The 21,199-nt window shown below is 27.4% G+C and overlaps 1 long non-coding RNA gene across 8 annotated transcripts; it reads right to left on the bottom strand.

The window, feature by feature from the left end:
• Positions 1-12,372: 12,372 nt before the first annotated feature.
• LOC124942677 lies at positions 12,373-15,883 on the bottom strand. 8 transcript variants are annotated; one of them, XR_007099725.1, is made up of 10 exons: positions 15,591-15,876; positions 15,201-15,309; positions 15,022-15,104; positions 14,799-14,910; positions 14,628-14,675; positions 14,122-14,165; positions 13,164-13,286; positions 12,824-12,868; positions 12,684-12,758; positions 12,373-12,599 (listed from the first exon to the last, which is right to left on the bottom strand). It is a non-coding gene; the product is annotated as an uncharacterized LOC124942677 (long non-coding RNA). The 8 variants fall into 8 exon arrangements; XR_007099727.1 differs by having other exon boundaries at positions 12,589-12,599; positions 12,684-12,743; XR_007099724.1 differs by having other exon boundaries at positions 12,373-12,868; positions 15,591-15,762; positions 15,863-15,883.
• Positions 15,884-21,199: the final 5,316 nt, after the last annotated feature.

Here is a 21,199-nt window from a genome sequence, read left to right as displayed (position 1 = left end):
CTGATTCCAATTGATAGGATCGGCTTTATCGATAGAGACGGGGATCTGGCTAAGGATGAAGGCTTATGAAAAACGGTTTGAAAGAAATCCTGTGATAGATTTAATTCACTTTCTATTCTACGCAAACTTGTGTAAACACTTGAAACGGATTCAAGGCGAAATTGTTTACATGGGTTTGAAGTACAAGATGAAATATGAAAAGATGACAGAAATGAAGAACAAAGCAGTTTGTTTATGGATGTTCGGAGAAACTCTCCTACGTCACCCCTTCTTCCAACCACCGGAAGGATTCACTATAATATGGTTCGAATCAAATACAATTTACACACACTTATCTCACTATTGAACATAACACTTTCTGTTCAATTACAAGATGAAGAATATCACTCAGCTAAAGGTGTTTTGATTCTAGCTCTCTCTCTCGATTCACACACAGTACAATCAGAAAGAAGCTTCACAATATGAGTTCAGTAAGCAAGATGATTGAGTAGTTTCTCTCTCTGCCAAATCAGATTACTTGTTCGTTGTATTCGCTTGTTCGTATGGCCGATTGTCCGTTGTCCTTGAGATTTGTTAAATACTGAGCAGGAGCTAATGGTCGAATCTTCAAGAATGATATGTGGCACTCTTCCTTGGAAAGACTCCATTGTACACAGCAGGTTCTGAGCACAAGGATCGTGGCTGTACATCATGGGTAGTGCGCCGAATATTTCATCAGGGGTGTACCTGCAAAACAAGTAATGTGAGGAAAATTCTCTTACGTGGTATTCCTTGATTAGATGCATATAGCTGTTGTATTAATCTTCACTAGAAAGTGGAGCAAAAGTAGGGTACAGCTATAGCACGTGGGTAGGTGAAATGCTAGATTCAAGCGTACTGATTAAACTGAGTATTAGACGGATTTTAGTTAGACGGATTGTGAAAATCAGTCTAATGAAATAAGTCATCTTCTTCTAATAGAAAACGTCTATTAGACCGCCTGGTCTAATAGAATTAAACTCGTGTCTAATTATCCAATAACCATTAGACTGCACGTCTAACTCCACTGAGTTAGACTGCACGTCTAATTCCGGTTCTACCTCAGACTTATCTGAAGGAGTTAGACGCACGTCTAACTTTCACTTAATTAGACTACACGTCTAATTATCCAATAACCATTAGACTGTACGTCTAACTCTACTGAGTTAGACTGCACGTCTAACTCCACTGAGTTAGACTACACGTCTAATTCCGGTTCTACCTCAGACTTATCTAAAGGAGTTAGACGTACGTTTAACTTTCACTTAATTAGAATACACGTCTAATTTTCACTTAATTAGACTACACGTCTAATTATCCAATAACCATTAGACTGCACGTCTAACTCCACTGAGTTAGACTGCACGTCTAATTCCGGTTCTATCTCCGACTTATCTGAAGGAGTTAGACGCACGTCTAACTTTCACATTCTATTAGACTGCACGTCTAACTCCACTGAGTTAGACTGCACGTCTAATTCCGCATAAATTAGACTACCCGTCTAATTGCAAATATATTAGACTGCACATCTAACTCCGATGAGTTAGACTATACGTCTAATTTCGAATATCAATTAGACTACCCGTCTAATTACAAACATATTAGACTTACGTCTAATTCCGAATATTAATTAGACTACCCGTCTAATTACAAACATATTAGACTTACGTCTAATTCCGTGTATTCATTAGACTTGCGTCTAATTCTTTACGTCTATTAGACTACACGTCTAACTCCGATGAGTTAGACTGTACGTCTAATTCTTTGCATTAGACTTACGTCTAATTCCGTGTATCTATTAGACCATCCGTCTAATTACACTTCTATTATACTACATGTCTAACTCCGATGAGTTAGACTGTAAGTCTAATTCTATGAATTCATTAGACTTGCGTCTAATTCTTTACATTCATTAGACTACACGTCTAACTCCGATTAGTTAGACTGTACGTCTAATTTTATGCAATGAAAGCCAAAATCAGTCTAATGACCGTCATTAGATCCAAGTCTTATGACATATTGTTTCAATACACCTATATTAAAACTCATAAGTTATTTCATCATCAAAATTTCAGTAGTTAAATTATTTCAACACTTAGTCAAAATAATTTGACCCAACAAAATAATATAGGTATGTTTCAAACTTGCAACCTAACAAAACAAGTACAACCTTTTAACCAACTAGGCAAATAATATTTTATATCTTTAAATCAACACAAAATTTGATGAACGCGTAACATTTTAACAATATAAATTCAAATTTTTACCTAATTTATATATATATATATATTTAATGATGCTTAATTTTTAAAGTGTCTGAATTGTTGGTTCGAGAGTTGTTGTTAATTTTGATATATATGTGAGAGTAAATGAATACTTGGGTCGGATTGTGGGTTGACCCGCCAATAAACTTCAAACGGTTAAAAATAAAATTAAAAATGGTATAGGTATGTTTTGAACTTACAACCTAACAAAACAAGTACAATCCTTTAACCAACTAGGCTAATAACACTTTATATTTTTAAATCAACATCAAATTTGTTGAACGCCGGACATTTTAATAATATAATGATGCTTAATTTTTAAAGTGTTCGGATTGTCGGGTCGTGAGTTGTGGTTAATTTGGAAATATTTGTGAGAGTAATGGATACTTGGGTCGTATTGTGGGTTAACTCGCCCATAAATTAAAACGGTTAAACATAAAATCCAACTCCCTGGACACCAATTCATCTTATGGCTCGCCTTCTGGGAAAGACTCCACACTCATGATCGTATCAGCAAGTATATAAGCATCCCGGATACGAACTGTCTTCTATGTAGAGGAAATGAAGAAACCATAGATCACCTATTTGGGAACTGTTGTATTGTTTCAGAGTTTTGGGACAAATTTTATAAAAGCTTGGAGCAGGTCAGTTTCCCGAGCAAATGGAATGAAATCAAAGATGCAGCACTACTCAAAGCCAATGGAAATAGATTTGCAACAAGTGTGTTCAAGTGCGGCTTTGGAGCATTGGTGTATAACATTTGGCAAGAGCGAAATGTAAGGATATATGACAGAACCCGCAGGAGCATTGAAGAGTTATGAAAAGATATTGTATCGGATTACAGCGCCCTCGCGGGAAGGTGGACAAGAATTCAAAGCACGGAGCAGAACTGGAATATCTGTAGGAACTGAAATTTACCGTATTTTGAACTCACTAGAATTGAAAGCATTTTAATCAGATAATTCATTTACGTTTTTAGCTTTTTAGCTTTTACTCATAATGTTACGACTTCAAAATCATTCTAGGCCTATCAAGAATGATCTCTTAAACTCATGGTTTTTTTTCCCATTTTTGGGAATTTTTAATGAAATGACGCTAAGTCGTTTTTCCAAAAAAAATATTCAACTCCAAATTTGATGAACGAGGGACATTTTAATAATATAAGTTAACCTTTTTAACTAACTAATCTATATATATAAATAATGATGTTTAATTTTTAAACTTTCATCTCTCTCTTACTCTTTAGTGTCTAAATTATTTATATATTTTTAATAATTTATACGAGTAAATAAAATAATTATACCAGTGGGTAATTTTAAATTGTTTTTTTCAATCTAATATTATATATTTAAAAATTCTAAAAATAATTATAAAGGATAGAAGACAAAATATTATCTTTAAATAAATAGAAAAATATATGTATACATATCATATTACAAATAAATTAAATTAAATTAAATATACGAATAACCTTATCACCGAATTTGATGGATGATTTGAGGCATGTGTTAGACACATTTCCTTTAAAACAATTTTATCGTGTCCTCTTGTGCTGGAATTTATAATAGATGGCTTGCTCCCACAGCACAACGAATCTAATAATGATTCAGCACTAGAATCACTACAAAACGAACTTGAAAAATTATAGAAAGATATTGTATCGGATTGCAGCGCCCTCGCGGGAACGTGGACAAGAATTCCAAGCACGGAGCAGAACTGGAATATCTGTAAGAACTGAAATTTACCGTTTTTTAAACTCACTAGAATTGAAAGCATTTTAATTAGATAATTCATTTACGTTTTTAGATTTTTAGCTTTTACTCAGAATGTTACGACTTCAAAATCATTTTAGGCCTGTCTAAAATGATCTCTTAAACTCGTGGTTTTTTTTCCCACTTTTGGGAATTTTTAATGAAATGACGCTAAGTCGTTTTTCCAAAAAAAAAAAATCAACTCAAAATTTGATAAACGAGAGAAATTTTAATAATATAAGTTCAACTTTTTAACTAACTAATCTATATATATAAATAATGATGCTTAATTTTTAAACTTTCATCTCTCCTTTACTCTTTAGTGTCTAAATTATTTATATATATTTTAATAATTTATACAAGTAAATAAAATAATTATACAAGTATGTAATTTTAAATTGTTTTTTTACTATCTAATATTATATATTTAAATATTCTAAAAATAATTATAATGGAATGAAGACAAAATATTATCTTTAAATAAATAAAAAAATATATATACATATCATATTACAAATAAATTAAATTAATTATACGAATAACCTTATCACCGAATTTGATAGTTGATTTGAGGCATGTGTTAGACACATTTTCTTTAAAATAATTTTATCGTGTCCTCTTGTGCTGGAATTTATAATAGATGGCTTGCTCCCACAACACAACGAATCTAATAATGATTCAGCACTAGAATCACTACACAACGAACTTGAAAAGTACCTGAATCTTCGTCACAGGATTCAAAAGAGAAATGTAGAAAGAATTATCTCTTGGAATTCTAGAAAGAGTAAGATGATATGATATAAAATTATGTGTATATTAGAGAGTATTTATATATGTTGTCGAAAAGATAAACTATAATAAAATAATAAAATTATTCAATAATTATTGATTCAATTGACGGGTGATTAGACAATATTTTCATTGTCTTTGCATTTTCTCTCTAATGAAAGGCTTATCTATCAGGTGATTAGACAATATTTTTATTGTCCTTACATTTTCTCTCTAATGAAAGGCTTATCTATTAGTCGCGTCAGGTCTGCCGCTAAGTTGAAAGTGATTGATTTTTTTTATAGTTGGAAATTTGTAATTTTAAATAAATTTGTACCACACATAGTTTTTTGTTAAATAATTTCAATCATGTCATCTCTATTATATATAGAGATGACTAACCAATTAATTTTTTAGCTTGTTCATATTACTTAAATGCTTCCAATACAGTGTACTTCGACATATGAAATAGATATAATGATTTCCTTGATACAAAAAAAGATACATAAAGTTCAAATTCATAATAAAAATAATTTCATTCCATCATTTGAGTACTTTAGAATTTGTTGATGTCTTACTCATGTGCATGTTTCTGATAGAAAATATTAAATTTGGATAATTAAAGCCATGATTGTATCCTATTTGGTGTAAGTTGTAAGTCGAAAGCTTATAGTTTATATGATCCAATTGAAAAAAAAGTTATCATAAGTCTAGATATTATCTTTAAAGAAGAGAAATTATGAATTCGAAAAAAGAATTCAACAGAGACATGTTAAGAATTACAATGGAAAAGTCAAGTTCTAAAAGAAGAAAATGAGAGTGAACTTGAAGAAGTAGAAAATTGTGAACAATATTCAAATTCCGAATCAACAACAAAAGTAATAAACACTTCCAATCAAAACACCACTAATGATGTAACTTTATATTCAATTTATGACACTGGATTTAGAAGACTAAGAAGGTAACATAGAGAGATCCTACATGATAAAAAGATTATGGATTATCTATTGAAGATTAGGAAAAAAAATTCAAGTAGTACTAAATATGAAAATGTATCCAACAAATTTTGAAGAAGCAATAGAGAATGCTAGAGGCTATAAGACAAAAACTGAAGACTATTGAGAAAAATAGTACATTAAATTTAGTAGAACTTCCTAAGTGTGCAAGAAGAATAAGATTCAAATAGGTATTTAAAACAAAGATAAATGAATATGAAATTTTCAATGAACACAAATCAATACTCGTTGTAAAGGGTTATGCTTAAAAATATGAAGTTTATTACAATAAAGTTTTTTTTTTCAGTTAATAAAAGTCCAAGTATTAATTCTGATCTTATTTGTATATTTGGTTTTATTATAAGTTTGATATTAATGTTAACACATTTTAAATGATTGATAAAAAATTGTAATATCTACAAAATCTTCTTCTAGTGTCTTTTAATGTCTCAAAATTTATCATCAATATTTGGTCACATAGATTCATCACAAATCACGAGGTGATCACACGTTACATTATGGAATTGTGTGGAGTGATATTATATTAACAATTTTAAGTTCAAATTGACTTCCTTAATGAACATTTATTACCAAATATTTTTTTTTCATTTTTTTTTTGCTCCAAAAGATCATTATTATTTATGATTTTTCTTGGATCTTAAATTTATATATTTTCATTTTATGTGTAACTTGTAAAGTTGATGTCTATGATGGTTTATATAGAATAACTAGAAAAGAGTTTTAGTTTGAGTTTGGGAATGTGTAACTAGTTTATTAAATAAATTAAGTGAGTTGATTTTGAGTTTAAATGTGTTTTCCAATGTATTATTTTTATTTTGAATTAATGTTTTGTGTATATTAAACAAACATTCAATTATTAACAATTCATTGAAAAACACGTTTAAACTCAATATCAACTCATTTAATTATTTTTTCAACTAATTATACATATCTAATCTTAAATTGATTTTCTAAATATTCTATATAAACTAGAATTAATTAATATAAGTAAGAGTGACTAGTGTTTGAGAAAAAAATTTCAAAGCACAAAAAAATTAAATTTAATACATTTGTTAATTTAGTTTTTTGGAAAGAAGTCAATTTACACTAGAATTTTAATAAGCACTCTCAACATATACAATTATATTTGTAAATGTGTCGTTATATGGCGATTCATTGCCAACTAATAAAAATTTGAGTTAAGGAATTCACGTTTCTTTTCATAAATAAATCAATTCATTAAGAAATAATTTGTTGAAGAGAGTATATAACCACAATTAGATCGTGATTTATTCATGCACTAGCATGATTTCCTTTAATATATAATTCATGAACTAATACATTTGCTTCACTCCGTCATGTCCACGACGATATTTATTGAACAAATGAATGTGTTTAATCTTAAAGAGGTGACAATGCTAAAATTGTTTTCTAAATCTCGAACAAAATTTTGTTATTCTATATATGAATTCACTGTAACAATTTATCAATAGTAAAATTGTGTCTATTGTCATTGTCTTCAAATCCTCTGTCAAAATAGTTTAATATTTTAAACTAGTTGATGATAGATTTGTTAGATTAAATTAGGATAAAATTGAGAGAATAGACTATATTTATGTTAGTTAGAAACTAATCAACATTAGTGTTTCTTTAGCACCTACTCCCTTTTATCTTAGTTATATATAAAGTAGGTATTAATTAAATTTATGTGCAGAGATAATATCCGACTTTAAATTTAATATAAATCATTTATAATAGTTATGTATCTGTTTGATTATTTTATAGTCGGGCTTCGATAATTTCGAAAGATGAAAATCGTTAAATAAATTGTTAACACACATTGTTGAAATTAAATACAGAACTAAGCAGTAACTCTTTACCTCATTCATGACCCATTTATATTACTGAAATCCAATACAGTACATCGACGTGGATAAGAGTTTTAATTATTTTCTTTCTACAAAGAAGATAACAAACAGTTAAAATTTATTATAAAAATAAGAAATACAAATTAAACTTTATTAGTAAAATAAAACAAGTGATGAAACCTATATATTAATACACAATAAAAAGTAAAATATAATTGAATGATAAGAAATCAATTTTTTTTGAAGTGTAAATAATTATGATTTACAGTACTTTAGGACAAAAATACATATATAATATATAGATTAAACATACAAATTCAGCTATATTTTATTAGAATAATATATCTCAAATTATATATAAATAATTTATCCATCCAAGCACAACCTACTCATTGTAATATCAATTTCAAAGTGAATTGTATTGTCCTAATATACAAATACTAATGAAAAAATAATAATATCATCTTACTAAAAAAATAGTATATTTTCTTACTAATTATTACAAATAATTACATAGCACACTTACATTTACGAACTAGTTTCACTCTATAAAAAAGAACTCTGTATTAACATTCGATTTTATAACTTACAAATAAATTATTAAATAATATTTAGACATAATGATAATCTTATATATTAGATCGAATATATAACAAGACTCTTATAGAATTAAATCAATAAAAAAACATTAAAGATCTAATAGAGAAGAGTTTAAATCAAATAAAGAACTGAGAAATTTAACTTATTCTTGAGTTATATACAAAGTATAAACCCTAGTAGCAAACTATCAACACAAAAGAAATCAGAAAGAGTCGTTACTTATATATAATTATAACATCCAACTATTAACAAGTTCAAGTTTGCTCGTTTGTAGCGTACTGTCCTAGAATTTGACCCAAAAGGATTTGTAAAAGAAAAAATAAATATAAAAAAACGTTTATATTTTGAGAGGGAGGAAGATAATTAAAATTAAATGTCTTATTTATGTTTTTCAAGAGCTAATGATAGTATCCAGAATTAAAGGACAATATGATTAGTATCGATCGGACAACTTGAAGAGAAAAGAGTAACCATATTAGGCCAATGAGGTATTTTTATGACTTAGTCAATAACTAGAAACTGGATGTTTGTGATCAATGTATCTGACACCATATATAGATCAATGTATCAAGGTCTATTTAATAATTATGAGAAACCACTTAAAGTATCTTGTTTTCTCAATTTTGACACCATATATAGATTGGGTCATCTCAATTACAAGTATCTTCAAATAATGTAGATAAAAATTTTGGTTAGAGGCTTATCAAATATAAAGGTAAATAGTGTGTACTCATTGTTTGGATGTGAAAAAAGATCGAAGAAAGATCCTGAAGAAAATCTCTTGAAGAGAATAAAAATGTTTTAGTTAATTCATTGTGATATTTGTGAAACAATAACACCAACATCTCAAATTGGAAAAATATATCTGCTAACTTTAATAGATGATTGATGTACAAAAGTGTGGACTTACTATTTAAGTGAAAATTTTGAGATTTTAAAGTTTTTAAAAACTTTAAGTTGGTTGTTGAAAAGGAGTGCGAAGAATCATTAGTTAGGTAGGGGGAGTTATATTATCTCTAGTTTATTAATTTTTGTAAAGAAAATGGAATTAAGAGACAACTAACAACTACTTACACATCACAACAAAATGGTATATCTGAACTGAGAAACATAACAATTATAAATTCAATTTGAAAAATATTGTCACCTAAACTAGTTCCGATCATTTTATGGCTAGAAAGATAAATGGTATATATACTCATATAATGAACATATGATTCACTGTTGTATTAAAGGGAAAGACACTATAGAAAGATAGAATAATATCATTCTATCAGTTGAGTACTTTAGAGTTTTTGAATGTCTTGTTCATGTGCATGTTTCTGTCACAAAGATTGAAGTTGGATTATTGTGTCCTATTTTTTTGTAAGTCGCCAGTCCAAAGCTTATAGTTTATATGATCTAATTGCAAAAAGGGTTATCATTGAAGAGGATAAATGATGTGATTGGAAAAAAGACTAAACAGAGAATGTTAATAATTATAATATAAAATTCAAGTTCTAGAAAATAAAAGTAACAATGAACTTGAAGAAGAATATTGTGAACAATAATCAAATTTAGACACTTCTAATCCAGACACCACTAATGAAGTATCTTAATTTTGAAGAATGGGAATAAAAATATTATGTACGTGGAGATGAGGAAAGAAATGAATTATCACTCTGTCATAATTAATTCAAAAAAACTTTTTATCAAACATTTATAATAATTAAGTGTTTGTTTGATTATTTTTATAGTTAGACTTTGGTAAATTGGAGAGATGAAAATCAATTTCAGTTTGAATTTTAAATAAATTGATAACACATCATCTCTGTAATTTACACAATTAAACAATTAACAATTTACCTTATTCACATCGACCGTTCATATTTCTGAAATGCTTGGAATATGAAGTACTTCCACATGCTATGAGTTTAGATGATTTCCTTGTACAAAGAAGAGAACAAACAGTTAAAAGTCATGATATACATAAGATATACAAATTAAACATTATTAGTGAAATAAAACTAGCAAAGAAACCTATGATAGTAAAACGTAAAATATAATTGGACTTGAAGAAACCAATTTTCTTGAAACTATAAATAATTAAGAGTTGCCTTTGATGACAAAAATACATATATATCACATACAAATTAAACTATATTTTATTATAATAAAATATCAATCCTTTCTCCATCCAAAAATGACATACTCAACATAATACCAATTTCAAAGTTATTGTCCTAATATAATGAAAACAAATAAATATAAATTACATTGAAAATGTATAAATAACATATTTAAACTATTTACCAAAATGTATCCTAAAGCTGAATGTTGAACGTACCCATCTTAAAGGTATAATCTCATCTTACTAATAAGAATATATATTTTCTTTCTATTTACAATTAATCAAAGTAAATATACAATTATATATTTATAGATATTTAACTCTATAGACAGTAGGCACCGCTTTTAATTATACATTGTTAATCATATTCCCTAACCTCCCTTCATCATCTTTATTCTCTTAACCTAATTCTTCAGCCCACCTCCCGCTTTCATCTATATTCTCATATAAAAGAGTCTTCAGCTGCTCACCTCCCGTCCAACCATCCACCTAAAAAATGAGACTATTGATCTAATCTCGTCATTTTTTCCCTTTGGAGCTTTCGATCTATTCAATACTGTTATCTCTGGAGCTTTCGATCTATCTAATACCATTATCTCTAGAGCTTATTCTTTGTCAAGACCCTTAAGTCTTGATCTATTTCAGTCGTTCAACACCTATTTTGAATTCAAAATTTATCTATGTCGTTCAACATCTATCTTTGTCATTCAACATCTTAATTAAAATTTTGTTTTGAATTAATATATTTCGAATTCAATATTTGACGATAAAAGAAAAAAAATCGAATTTGGTTCGTATTAGAAATATTCAATACACTAGTGTAAAACAGATCAGTAACGACGGGAATTACTGTAGCTATTGATAAATTTACTGTCGCTAAATATCAATAGCGACAGTTTTCACACCCGTTGCCAAGCGACGCTATTGCTTCCGTAGCCATTTTTTAGCGACACAATTCAAATACCGTGGCTAAAATTTGCAACAGGAATAAAAGACCGTCGCTAAATGTGTCATTTCCCAATTTATTATTTTTAATTCTATTTTTCTTTTGTTGTCAAAATTTAATTCTTTTTAAAAATAAAAAAAATATATTATAAAAATTTATTCCATTTATAATACTATAATTAATTGTTTCCAACAATGAAATTAACAAATCAAAATAATAAATATTTATGAATTCATCACAAACAAATTGTCCAATTACATACTAAACTATAAACTATTCATACATAGTACACCTCAATAGGGTAACTTCATATTTTTCTTCACATCTATACCTGTAATATATCAAATAAATTTTCAGATAATGTTAGTTAAGAGTCTAGAACAAATATAAAAAAGCTTTCATGCCTAAAATGTTTAAATGGAGAATGAAATAAAATTTTAGTAAATACCATAATTTAATCAATCTACTAACTTAAATAATTTTCTATTAGTTACTTACCATAACAAATAATAGTTAATTAGTTCTTTATTCTAATAAAAAATTATGATAAATTTTAATAATATCTTTAATTGATATCACATAACAGGATATGAAATTCCAATTATCTAGAGACATTACTAAACAAAAATAAATTAACAGATAAGACTCAATAAATACCTTCATCACAACAAATTCAAACAAAAGATAAATACTTACATTGGTGTTGTTCTTTGACATGTATAGCTCAAGTCCTATCCAAATTTACACAATAACTTATAATACTGACATAAATAATGTTATATAGAATAGAGAAAGAATATTATTACCTTAAGTTTTCACAAAGAATTTGAATCAACGTCATTCTGTGCAATTACAATAAATGGACATATTAGATACAATTAAAAATGTTTCAAAATTTTTAAAAGTAATTTTATCTTTGAATAATATTAAGATACAACCCTAATTTTTCATGAATAATGACATAAATAAATAAGTGATTTGAAAGGTCTTATTTGTTCCCATGCTCAAAGCTTGCTCCACATTAATGGAGTCTTTTGCACTTTCCTATTTTCTATTCATCAAAATTCAGAATCAATCCATATTAAACATAAAACAAAAACTACCTAAAAACTATGATGATGATTATTATTAGTCAATAAACCTTTGATTGTTTGTGTCAACAACTTTTTCTCCACAAAATCTAGTTTGATTTCAACAAAAAAAATTGCACATCAATCAACTTACATTGTTAAAACTTCATCTCCCTCACATCACACCTTCCCTCTTAAATAAAAGGGCTCTGTTTTTTATACCTGGTCAATTATCACACATAAATAAGCTAGTAATTTATAGAAGAAATATAAAAGAGTAATCAACTTAATACCTTATGGAAGAAATAAAGAACTATTGCATTTGTAAGTTCTGCCCGTCAGTCTTTCAAGTCCTTAGAAACTTAAACCTGAAACATATATGTGATTTATCTAAGACAATTATCTAAACTTGTTATAAAACTAATAAACTCACGAGATATGAAAGATCGATATAACACCAATTGAAGATGCACAGCTCCTGAAAAGATAAAAACAGACATTTCCTCTTTAAACAATAAATAATCGATTTTAGCTATAATGGCCTTCTTTAATTAACTTTATCCAAAATCTCATTAATACAATAAACAACCAATTTTATATTCAAAATCACAATAATCAAACTTTTGTTCTTATAACTTCATTTGATTAAAGTAATTAATCATAATAATATTTTCTTGTTTTTCTTTTTACTAAAATTATGAACATCAGGATGGTTAGATGATACAAGAGAGACTGTACCAAGATGTCCAAGGAAAGAAGAAAAATTACATCACCTTTTATACACAAGATCAAGAACTTATAGTCCATCAATGACCCGTCCATTTATTGTCAGTCCTGCTGTATTGAAAATTAACACCGCTCCAAGGATGGTGTTGAGGGGCACAACAATCACTATTCTAACCAAAACAACGAGGAAGGTTCAATGCACTCCTCAACATCTAAAGAATATTAACTATAAGAGAACATATTTTTAACAGGTCATTGAGTGATAGGCTATCTATATATACAATAATACAAACTACCTCCTTTTTTTATAGCGGTGATGTGGACACGCAAATTCTTAACTTATCTACAAATAAGTTATCTTAACTTATAAATAACACAATAGCTATAAAATCAATCCAAGAGTACTTGCAATTCACTCAACTAGTTATATAATATCAATGAGGATTCAAATTCTAACTTAAAAGTCATAATACGGGCAGGAAAGTATATTGACAATTTTAATGCTTTTACACTACAAATCATACATCCAACTAAATAAAGTAAAAAGCATCGGTGATAATGATCAGAATAATGACAATAGCAGAATCCTATGAACTTACTTCAATAGGAATGTAAACCGTTTTTAAATCTTATAAATATTTTTGAGAAACCTGAAGTGTAATATTCTGACAGATTACAAAATTGAACAAAAGTCACTCCAATTAAACTAAACTTATTTTATTCAGATCAAAATACTTAACCAACCAATGAGATTAAAAAAATAAAACATATGCAATTTATCACAAAATAAATAACATTATATTCAGAATTTTAACATGATACCAGGATGAGAATATTAATTAGATATATTTTCAAGGGATTAAATATTAGATATTCTCCACAAAAAGATTGATTTGTCTTGTTATAATAAAGCCATATTGAAGGTACATAATCAAGTGACTAAGTCATTACCAAACCAAATGAGTTAATATTGATATATCAAAGTTTTCAGGTTTAGAATCTTACCAAGTTGATGTCTCTTTTCACTCAAGAAAACTGAAATTATCCACCTGTGGAATGGACGAATGGATATTAACCATAAATTTCAAATATACAAGATTATACTTCTTTTGATCTTGTCCAATCCCTTTTTACATCAATTCTTTTAAATGACAAACCTAAGTCCAACAACAATTTCTTTGCCCAATATCCATTTTCCATAACTAGACCATTTTTAAAGCCCCTTTTGTTTGACTACCAATTCAGGCATAAAAAAATATAAGAAAATAAAATATAAAACCACTAGGCTACTCTGTTTGGGATATTAAATCTGGTAGCCACCACATTTTGCCTAGTTTCCCGTTTTGTTAAGTATTTTAAAATTCTCTTCTGTTTATTCATTTCACATGATGAACATTATATGACCTTTTTCATGTTCAACAATTGTACAAGCTATGTACATAATATAAGACTTTTCTTAAGTGCTTCAAAAGAGGATATTGGAATGACATGAGCAAGACATATAAGCTTACCTCTAAATAAAAGAGCATTTATGAAAAAATAAAGTTGGCAGGTCACCTCTGCACAAAAAGGATGCCAAACAATTGGAATAAAACACAAATTAGTGACACAAATATTAACATGTTTACCTCAAGAATATACCAAACAGTCTCTTTTCAAACAGTACTGGCATAGGGAAATACCATTTTATGCAGTTCTCCTCCAGAAAGACAATTGAAGAACAAGTTTGAGTAGGGAGACAAAAGCGCATGTAAAATGATCAACTCTTCATGCATACTACTATTTTTGCCATACCTTGCACAAAAAGATGCCAAACAATTGGAATAAAACACAGACAATAACAAAAATTGATGTTTGATATAAACATAAATTTCAATTTTGAAAATATACACTTGTAATACATACCCTGTTTCCCTTTCTTATTTTGGTTCTAATTCCATGTACTCTTGTACCATAGATGAGCTTCATATCTACCAGTCCATCTATGTCTGAAAATATATAAAATCCAGAAGTTTTTAGAGTTTAACAATAGCAGTTCCATTTTGATTTCGATTCCAAACTCAATTTATCTAATAATTGAGTACCTGGTGACGTCGCGGTAGATGGAGCTAAGTTTACCAGCAGCACAAGGAGGCATCTTACTAATTCTCTCTTTTGCAGTACAGACTATCTTTCTTAGCTTTCTTCAATCCCCTGTATACAAAAAATAGTTGATCAGTTCCTGATGCCGCAACAACTTCCGATGCTTCTCCCCTCCTATTCTTGTTCATGTTCCACCAACAGAACTGCTTACAGCTTAAATTTTCAAGCCGATTGGTCCAGATGAAGAAGACACCATAGCTCAAAACTTGAAACCCTAACAAAAATACAAAAGCACAAGAGAGAAAGAAGAAGAGAAAAGTTGTTTTGATTTCATCGCTGAAAGGTAAAGTGTGCTAAAAAATTTATGAAAATGCATTTATGAGAGAAATAACCAAAAATAAATAATTGTTTTGATTTCAGTAAAATCAGGGTTGAACTGATCTTCGTTTTTGTGAGATTTAAACATAGATCCATGAGTGGCAGAGAAATATGGGGAGCTAGGTTCTCCATTGACGTAAATTGAAACCCTTACGAAGAAGACCAGATAGGAAGCTCACTGTATCTCTGCATTACGAAGATTTGAAATCGTTAGTTTGCAAATGATAATGAACATCTTCAATTGGAACTTTCTGAAGTCGTCAGTGCGTGCGAGAAGCAACAATACCAGAGAGAAGTGAAACCCTTCAAAATCTTATTTAGGATTTAGGTGATTAGGGCATCAATTTATTTAAAATATAAATATTTAATACTTAAAAAAATAAAAAAAAATACTATTTGGCCACAGGATTAAAACACGGTGGATATATTTGAATCCTTGTTGATTTATTTTTTACCAACAGCTACACTAATATGGTACCGTCGCTAAATTTAGTTGTTATTGATTTAGTTTTTACTAGTGATATTTGAAGTGAATATGAAATTTGAATTCAGTTCAGTTATATTAGAATTTATTCGAATTCAGTTCGATTTTCGAATTACCTAAAAAATAAAAATTCGAAAAAACTAAACCGACGAACTTGAATAACCCAAAAATTGAATCGACAAACACCCTGAGTTGTATAACTACATTAAAAAACTTTTATCAATGTTATTATATTGTTGTTAATATTGTTTAGAGGTTAGCGTTCATAGAATAACTTTAGTAAAAAAAATTGCGGCGAAATATTTATGCACCCATAAATTCCTTATTTGCACCTAAATTAGTGCATTTTGATGTTGGATATTTTTAATTACCTTGATAAACTCTAAAATTATATTCCTCCAAAGGAGTAAATATGTACAAATTTATTTGTTGATTGGAACTTATTGTGTGAGACATATTAACACCTATAAAGATAGAAAAAACTTGTAAAGTCCTTTACACCAAAACTATGACAAGTGCAAACAATGTATTGCATAAATGACATTTTGTATCCTTAATTCTACACCGACATCTATAATACTTGGCAAGTTTCGATGGTGTTTGATCAGAATATGACACTTTTGTTAGTATGTTAAATTAACTAATCATGTTGCATAAATGAACTGTCTCTCATTTTCAACAATGTGTTACATTTTCAAAGAATGATTTATTATTTCCAAAACAAAAAAAAATTAAATATATCTCATTTTTTTTGTTATTCAGAATTTAGAAAATGTCCTTTAATTTTCATTATCATTAAAGAGTTTGAGGAATTGTTGCCAAAAACTAGGTACTTTCTTATATATAGGTGGATTCTTATTGATTGATTTAAATTATAATATTTCTTGATTTTTAAATTATAAACAAAATAACAATATTAATTAGAAATTAAAATACGTAAATTTAGGAATCATATAAACTAATAAAAAAAATACATTTGGAAATTAGGAAAATAAGTAAAAAAAATACATTTGGAAAATAGGAAAATAAGAGAGAAATGAGAGAGAAAAGAGAATCATCTTAACATTATGTAAACATAATTGGTTATAAAAGAATGTGTGAAAATTAGGAAAAAAAAATTATTTTTTATTTTTTAACAAATAAAAATGTGATACATCGATCTCCCTCCAAATTTCCAATCATTTCTCATTTAGAAACATATATATATTTTTTATTAAGCTGAGTTACTTTTATATGTTTTGGGTGAACGAATATGTTTAATTAGATGACACACTATTCTAGAAATAACTTAAGTACTTAACTAAAAATACTTATAAATTTAATGATGACATTTTAATTCATATTTAAGCCCAAATACAAGTATAGTTCAATAACTTAATTCTAAGTCGACCCATCATCTCAAAAGCCTATTATTATTCTCTTCAATAAAAAGATCCCATTAGCATACATAATTGTAAAATTAAAATTTCTTAACTATTTTCATATCATTCTTAATAAATAATTCATTATAAGTTAATATTCATCCCTCGAAAGCATTGTGACCTCTTTACACATTTTTATCCCTCCCTATGAACAAGGGTGGAGTTAAGATTTAAAATGCAAAAATATTTTTCATATAAACTAATATAATACAATTCTTTTTAAATAGTAACAAAACATGACATCAAAAAAATAAAAATACTAAAGAGAAAAAATATATATCTTAGGTCAAAGATAAAAAAAAAATTAACATAAAGGTGTTAAAAAATGTCGATAAACTTCCAAACCGACTCCAAAATAATATACATTTACACTATGAATAAATATACACAAATTACTATAAAATTTAAATAAATCAAACATGTTGAGAATGAATTTCAATTTAAGTCGCCAGATAATATGATTCTATGAAATTATAGAGAAATAAAAAAAAATTAATCTTTCAAGATAGTACAAACTATTATTCTTAGGGACATATTTTTTTAATTAAGCAGAACAAATTATATATAACTAAATAATGAGTTTAATTAGGAATATATAAATTATGGGTTTTTTTAATTAGGAATGAATAAATTATATATTTTGGAGAAAGAAAAAAAAAATCAATCTTTCAAACATAGTACAAACTATTATTAGAGATATATTTTTTTTTAATTAAGCCGAATAAATTATATAACTTAATGGTAGAAAAATGAGTTTAATTAGGAATAAATAAGTTATGAATTTTTAATTAGGAATTAATATATTATATATTATTGAGTTGGGGTTATTTATTTATAAATTAAGAAATTAAGATATTAAGATATTGTTTAATTATAAATAAATATATTATATAGTATAAAAAATTAGAAGTTCCATACTTATTTTATTATTATTATATTATATAATATATAGTATGGTTGGTGGAGCCTCTAGGCTACCTATAGAGAAAGAACAAGGACCTTTAGTATCCGAGGATCTCAATTGCCAATTTTAAAACATATATATGACAATAATAATTTAAATTAATTTATAAATGAAAATTTAGATGGGAAAAATGTTTTGATGTTGTTTATATTACTAAAAAGGCTTTTTGATTTTTTAATAGTAATATTTAGAATTTTATAACAGTTATAGTATGATTTCTTTTAGTTAGAAGATTTAATTCCTACAAAAACTGTTGGTACCATTTGGGTCTAGTTTAATTATCTAAAAACTCAAGGACATAATAGCTTATAACAAACCTAAGGGAGTTTAACGTGTAAGCTCTACTATAATGTATATTGCAGACTACTTAAGCCTTAATCGAATACACTCAATTATAATAATATAAATAAATTAAAATATGTGTTTTAAGTTGAGATAGAATTATAACCCTCTAAACTGATACATATTAAATTGTAGTTAAAAAGAAGAAGTACAAGGATACTATAATATCTTTGTTACAGATATGTTTGGTAACATTGAAATTGGAATTTAAGGGTTTAATTTCAAATTTTAATGTATCTCAATTTAAAAAATACACAAATTTCTTAAGGCCTATTTAGTTTCATTTTACACCAAATAACATTTTTTTGTTACATTGTGTAATGTCTAAAAATGGTCGAAATTTTAAAACGTTAAATCGACTCAATAATTTTTGCCTCATAATTTAATTTCCTTTCGAATTCCGAGTGGGATGTGGAATCAAAATAATAGACTAAACTAGAGTCTAATTTGATGTCAATTTCATTAAATCATGTGACTTACCTTCCTCTCGAACCTCATAAAATAAAATGAGAATATGACTTCATTTTTTATTAAGAATTTTAATAGTGTAATCTCAATTTCAATCTTCTTCTGGATTTTAAAATTTTAATATTTATTATATATATATATATATATAAATATATATTTTGTTAAGAAAATATTTCTTATAAAATTAAATAAATATTACATATAGAACATTTGCAAATAAAAAATGATAAGGAGTGATAAATTTATTGACAAGAAAATTGTAAGAAATCACGTGTCATTGTTTAAGTGATTGAAAATTTAATAGGATAAATAATTCTTTTTTATTTTCAATTCAATCAATGGATGAGACATATTTTTTACATTTTTTGTCAATATATTTCTCACTAAAAAGTAATATGTAAAAAAATAAAATGAACAAATTAAAATTATAGATGTTAAATAATACAAATTTATAAATATTAAATTTATAATCAAATTCGTAAGCACTAAAAATATATACTCCAATTTATAATATTAAAATATTTATTTTTACAGAAACAAAATCAAACTAATTAACCTCCTAGTTAAAAGTCAAATTAAAATAATTAATTAGATTAATTATTATAATAATTAAAGCCTAATTAATTAAGGAAAATAATTAAAATATTAAAAATAAAATTATTTATAATAAATGTTATACTCATTTATCTAAAAATAATTTTAAGAAAAATAAGAGACCAAAAAAATAATTTAGAATGAATTGTTATATCTATTTCATTTAAAACAATTATTTATTTAACATTAAAAATATACAAAAACAAAACAAAAATTGGTAAAATATTTTCTATATTTATTTTAATATTTTTTATTTAAAAAGATCAAAATTAAAGCTAATAAGGTAAATGAAAAATTAATTTCAAATAAACCCCTAAGATTTAATAAAAAAAATATTTGTGATCTATTTGTGTGGCCAAAATTAAAGGAATTAATTACAGCGCATGCTAGGACCATCGGATGAGCGCTAGATGAAAATTCAGCGCCTAGAAAAGAGCCGCGTAACAGGTTGCAGCCATATAAATGCGCGCCCGGGCGTTAACGGACAGTCCAAACGCAACGGTGCTGGACGGAATGCCCAAAGACACTCAAAACAACGTCATTTTGAGCAACACATTTGTCTCCAATACGACATCGGAGTGGATAAGCTCTGAAGATCCGTGTTGAGCTTGTCTTTTTGGAACTTGACCATTGGTCCTCCAAATTGACTAATTCAAATCCTAGAATGATCACTCTACGATGGTGATCATTCTTCCCTATGAAATAAGGATGAATCATCCCTATTCCGGGCACTTGAGCTAAGAATAGGGAAATAGCATTAATGAATTTTGGCTGATCTAATCCACTGAGTTGGATCATCGATTTAAGAATGCTATAAATAGCTTCCCTGAGTAATTTTGAAGCCAAAGAATCAACTCATAACCTCCAAATTGAAGAAAATCAAAAATCCGCCATTAAAGCTTGAAGTTTTCTAATTTTTAGAATTTTTTGTTTGAGATCTTAAAGCTTGGATATAAGCATCCAGAAAGTTTTCCTAAGGATCAATGAGTGTTCTCCAATCCATGGTAAAGTTCCAATCACCCTTTAATTCATATTTACAGTTTGAATTTGAAATTTATATATTTCAAATTGCATAAGCTTGTATGCTTGATGTTTATGGTATTTTATGGTTGAAAATTCATCCCTAGATAAAATGGGTTTGTTGTTATTGGGTTAATTATGTTGAATCACAACCCACAATGTTTCCCAACATGATTGTAATAATGTTGGACAACTATTTAGATCATGTTTGATTAAAATTAAAATTTTCAAAATTAATTGAAATGTTTGAGTTCTTGATTTGATCAAAACAAACAACTAGTGTTCTTATTTTGGTATCAATCAAGTATATATAGTATAAGGAAGCTATTT

This window comes from Impatiens glandulifera, chromosome 6, assembly GCF_907164915.1.
Source record: "Impatiens glandulifera chromosome 6, dImpGla2.1, whole genome shotgun sequence".
NCBI classification, from domain to species: domain Eukaryota; kingdom Viridiplantae; phylum Streptophyta; class Magnoliopsida; order Ericales; family Balsaminaceae; genus Impatiens; species Impatiens glandulifera.
Note: the sequence above shows the minus strand (reverse complement) of the source record. Positions and strands in the feature narration are given on the sequence as shown.